A 5,622-nucleotide genomic window follows, 5' to 3' on the forward strand; every position below is an offset into this window, starting at 1 on the left:
AAACAAGTCATAAATATAGTTTCTATAACGAACTCTCGTCTTTCCACATTGTTCCACATCAATCCACATTACTTAATCCACATCCAATTCATATGTATTCCCATTCTCATCGAATCACATCATTTTCCATCTCATCATATCTTTCCTCATTTATCCTCATCACATCTCATCCAATCGCATCTACCCATATCCACATCTCATCACATCACATCTCATCCATTCATATCTACCCCGATCCACATCACATCACATCCATTTCACCTCACATCTCATTCATTCACATCTATCTCGATTCACATCCCATCACATCTCATCCATTCACATCACATCTCATTTATTCACATCTATCCCATTTCACATTAGATCACATCACATTCATTCACATCACATATCATCCATTCACATCTATCCCAATTTACATCACATCTCATCATATCCATTTCACATCACATCTCATTCGTTCACATCCTGATTCACATCACATCACATCTCATCCATTCACATACCATATCATTCATTCACATCCCGATTCACATGACATCACATGACATCTCATCCATTCACATCCCATATCATTCATTCACATCGCGATTCACATGACATCACATCACATCTCATTCATTCACATTACATCCCATCACATCCATTCAAATCACATCTCATCTATTCACATCCATCTTATTCATTCGCATCACATCCATTCACATCCATCACATCACATCCATTCTTTCATATCTATCACATCACCTCACATCGCGATTCACATGACATCACATCACCTCATTCATTCATTCACATTACATCTCATCACATCCATTCAAATCACATCTCATCTATTCACATCCATCTTATTCATTCGCATCACATCCATTCACATCCATCACATCACATCCATCCTTTCACATCTATCACATCACCTCACATCCATCTTATTCATTCGCATTCACATCCATTCATGTCCATCTCATTCATTTACATCACATCCATTTATATCCATCACATCACATTCATTCATATCCATCACATTCATTCTCATCACCATCCCATCACATACATTCTATCCACATTACATCACATCATATCTATCCACATTACATCACATCACATCTATCCACATCATATCTCATTCATCCCATCCACATTATATTACATCCACATCATGTCTCATGCATACACATTTCATCTCATTCATTCACATGACATCACATCACATCTCATTCATTCACATCACATCTCATCACATCCATTCACATCACATCTCATCTATTCACATCCATCTTATTTATTCACATCACATCTCATCACATCCATTCACATCACATCTCATCTATTCACATCCATCTTATTCATTCGCATCACATCCATTCACATCATATCCATCCTTTCACATCTATCACATCACCTCACATCCATTCACGTCCATCTCATTCATTTACATCACATCCATTTACATCCATCACATCACATTCATTCATATCCACATTCATTCTCATCACCATCTCATCACATACATTCTATCCACATTACATCACATCACATCACATCTATCCACATCATATCTCATTCATCCCATCCACATTACATCACATTCACATCATGTCTCATTCATACACATTTCATCTCATTCATTCACATCCATCCAATCGTTCACATGTACAGCTACCCACATTTATCCATACATTCATATCTATCACTTCACATCCACATATATTCATGTCACATCACTTCTCTTTACATCATATCACATTCTTTCACATACCTCGTCCTCTTCTTGAACTTGTGTAGAAAGCCTGTTGCTCTGAACTGTTTTTGTTTTGTGAAGACTATTGGTCTTCACCCAAGCTCTTCTCTTCTACAATCAGCATAGACACCAAATCTGTAAAGTTGGGAATGTTTTCTCGAGTCTGAATAGACGTCTTGAATGCCTTGTATTGTGGCCCGAGACCACGTAGACAGACTTCCACTTTATCATCATCATCTACTGACACACCAATAGATGCAAGGGATTCCACAATACCCTTTATCTTCAATGCATAGTCATTCACAGACATGCTCTTTTTCTCCACAGTATGAAGTTCATTCTTCAACTGTATGTTACGTGCCTTGGTATTTGTTTCATAGAGTTTTACCAAGGTGAGGCCGTGGACGCAGTCAAGGAGGTGGCCGAACAGATAATCAGAATTATGGTCAGCAGAGCAGCAACAACAACAGTCCCAGAATACACAACAACAACATCAACAACACACAGGTGGAAGAGGCAAATTCAGAGGCAAGGGGAGTCAAAGAGGACGTGGAAATTGGCAAAGGCAATATAATGATGCACTTGAATGCTTTTATTGTGGTAATCCTGGACATGTGCAGGCAGAATGTTATAAGAAGCAAGCTGACATGCAAAATGGGAAAGTGCAACAGAACAACTATGCATCCTCAAGCAGAAACAATGAGGATAATGAAAGGTTGTTTGTTATGCAGCATGTCGTGAATGCCATGTCTGAAAATGTTGCAGCAGCACAAAAAGATGATGTATGGTATGTGGATTCAGGTGCTTCGAACCACATGACAAGTCATGGGGAGTGGTTCAAGGAGATGAAAAACCTTGAAAGACCAGGTTTTGTGGAAACAGGGGATGACACTGCTCATCCAATTGCCCATGTTGGAGATGTGCCATTGTCTATGTAGGATGGCAAAGTGAAGTACCTTGCAGATGTACTTCACGTTCCGAACATAACAAAGAATCTGGTTTCAGTTGGCCAGATGATTGAGCAGGGCTTGCAGGTTCGGTTTAACCCTGATGGTTGTTATGTTGAAGACTTTAAAGACAAGTGCAGGTTGGTTGCAAAAGGCAACAGAGTGGGCATAATGTTTATGTTGAATGTAGACATGCCTGAAATGAGTGCTGCGATGTTTGCAAATGGTTCAGGAATTGTTGCAGACACAAACATTTGGCATAAAAGAATTAGACATGTGAATGTACAAAGAATGAAGTCTATGCAGACTAAAGGAATTATGACAGGGCTGCCAAAGTTTAAAGTGGAAGGTATGCAGAGAATATGTGAAGTATGCCAATTTGGAAAGCAAACAAAGCATGTATTTCCACGTAACATATATGTGAGCAGAAATGCACTAGATGTTGTGCATTCAGATGTATGGGGTCCTACGAAGACCATGTCTATGGGAGGCTGCAGGTATTATGTGACATTCATTTTGATGACCACACAAGGAATGTGTGGGTATATTTCATGAAGGAGAAGAGTGAGGTGTTCACTCACTTTTAGAATTTCAGAGTTTTGGTTGAAAAGCAAACAGGGAAATATGTAAAGTGCCTAAGGTCAGATGGAGGGGGAGAGTACTCCAATGAGTTCTCTAAATTTTTGAAGAAGAATGGTATTCGGAGACAGTTTACATGCAGATACACTCCGCAGCAAAATGGAGTTGCTGAGCGGAAAAACAGGCACATTGCTGAGATTGTGCGAGCATTGATGGAAGAGAAGAATATGCCGCATATCTATTGGGCTAAGGTTGTTTCTACAGTAGTATACGTCATGAACAGGACTCCAACTACAGCCATACATGATGTAACTCCAGAGGAGAGGTTTACTGGCAGAAAACCTGATTTGTCTCATCTGAAAGTCTTTGGATGCATTGCATATGTGCATGTGCCAGATGAGCTGAGAACTAAGCTGGATCCAAAAGCTGAAAAATGTGTGTTTATTGGATATTCCTTTGAGAAAAAGGGATACAGGTGTTATAACCCTGCTACACGTGAGTTGAGGGTAAGCAGGGATGTTGTCTTTGATGAGATGAGCAGCTGGTATGCTGCTGAAAAAGAACCTGTTGGGGCTTATGTGAGTGAAAGTGTGGTTGCACAGAATGCAGGTCAGCAATCACAGTCTTTGAGTGGACCAGGAGAGTCCTCATCTAGTGGGTCTGTTGATAGACCATGGAGTGGCAGGCTGCATCATAGTACCAGTCCTGCAAATGTGATTAGTACATCACGTAAAGGCAAAGAGAAAGTGGTTGAGTCCCTTAGTATGCTTGATATTTCTGCAGGGCATTCTCATGTTGATGGAGAGTCTAGTGGCTCAGAGATGAGCCTTGATGAGGAGCTTGGGATCCTAGCTATGAGAACACCTGGTGTAAAGAAGGCTATGGAAGCCATGAATGAAAAATGCGAAGATCTGGGAGAGTGAAAAACCCTATGCAGAGGTTTACCTTTGATGGTTATGTGGCACATCATTATGCATATATGGCAAAGGTTGTGCAGGTTGTAGAGCCCACATGCATTGATGAGGTTGTTGGAAATGTGTGTTGGGAGAAAGCTATGGATGAGGAGATGGATGCACTATATGGAAATGAGACTTGGGATTTAGTGCAATTGCCTGAAGGCAAGAAAGCCATTGGATGCAAGTGGGTGTACAAAGTAAAACATAACAGTGATGGAAGCATAAACAAGTATAAGGCTAGGTTGGTAGCCAAAGGATATGCGCAGAAATATGGCATTGATTATGAGGAAACTTTCAGCCCAGTTGCCAAGATGGCAACAGTGAGAGTTGTGATAGCAGTGGCTGCGTCAAAGCAATGGTCTTTACATCAGATGGATGTAAAGAATGCATTCTTGCATGGGGATCTGCAAGAAGAGGTGTATATGTTGCAGCCACCTGGTTATGAGGATGTGGGTCACCCCCCAAGCATGTTTGTAGGTTGAAGAAAGCCTTATATGGCTTAAAACAAGCACCAAGAGCATGGTCTGACAAGATTTCTGAATATCTTGTCACTAATTGAAATGAAGGATCTAGGGGAGCTTAGATATTTCTTGGGCATTGAGGTGATTAGATCACCACATGGTATTAGATTACTACAGAGGACATGTTGTCCAAGTATGGTATGACAGGCTGTAAGCCTATTTCCATGCCATTGGATTAGAATGGCAAGTTGAGTGCAAATTCAAGAGAGATTTTGGAGGATCCTACCCTGTATAGGCGCATAGTAGGAAGCTTGATCTACATGATGATCACCAAACCAGATTTGGGCTATGCTGTTGGGTTGGTGAGTCAGTTTATGCAGGTTCCACGAAAACCGTATTTGGATGCATTGAGACGCATACTGAGGTATGTGAGATCTACTTTGCATTGTGGACTATTCTATGAGACTCGGACAGAGATATGTGTACATGGGTACACAGATGCTGATTGGGCTGGTGGTATCTCACATAGAAGATCTACCAGTCGCTTCATGTTTGCTTTGGGGAGTGCTGCTGTGACTTGGAGCAGCAAGAAGCAGCCTACGGTTGCTCTATCCAGTACAGAGGCCGAGTACAGAGGAGCTGCTATGGCAGCATGTGAGGTAGCTTGGTTGAGAAAGCTACTTGCAGATTTGGGTCTATCAGTGATAGACAAGTTGTCATTTTTTGTGATAACATTAGTAGTATACAGTTGGCCAGGAACCCAATTTTTCATGCTCACACGAAGCATATAGAGGTCCACTACCATTTTGTCAGAGAGAAGGTCTTGGCGGCAGGAGACCTTGTTTATGTCAGCACACAGGATCAGGTAGCTGACATCTTCACCAAAGCATTGGGTACAGAGAAGCTCCACAGATTCAGGGCTTCGCTTGGTGTACATG

Source organism: Cibotium barometz, chromosome 7, assembly GCF_041138505.1.
Source record: "Cibotium barometz isolate CiBa-2024 chromosome 7, ASM4113850v1, whole genome shotgun sequence".
Classification (NCBI taxonomy): domain Eukaryota; kingdom Viridiplantae; phylum Streptophyta; class Polypodiopsida; order Cyatheales; family Cibotiaceae; genus Cibotium; species Cibotium barometz.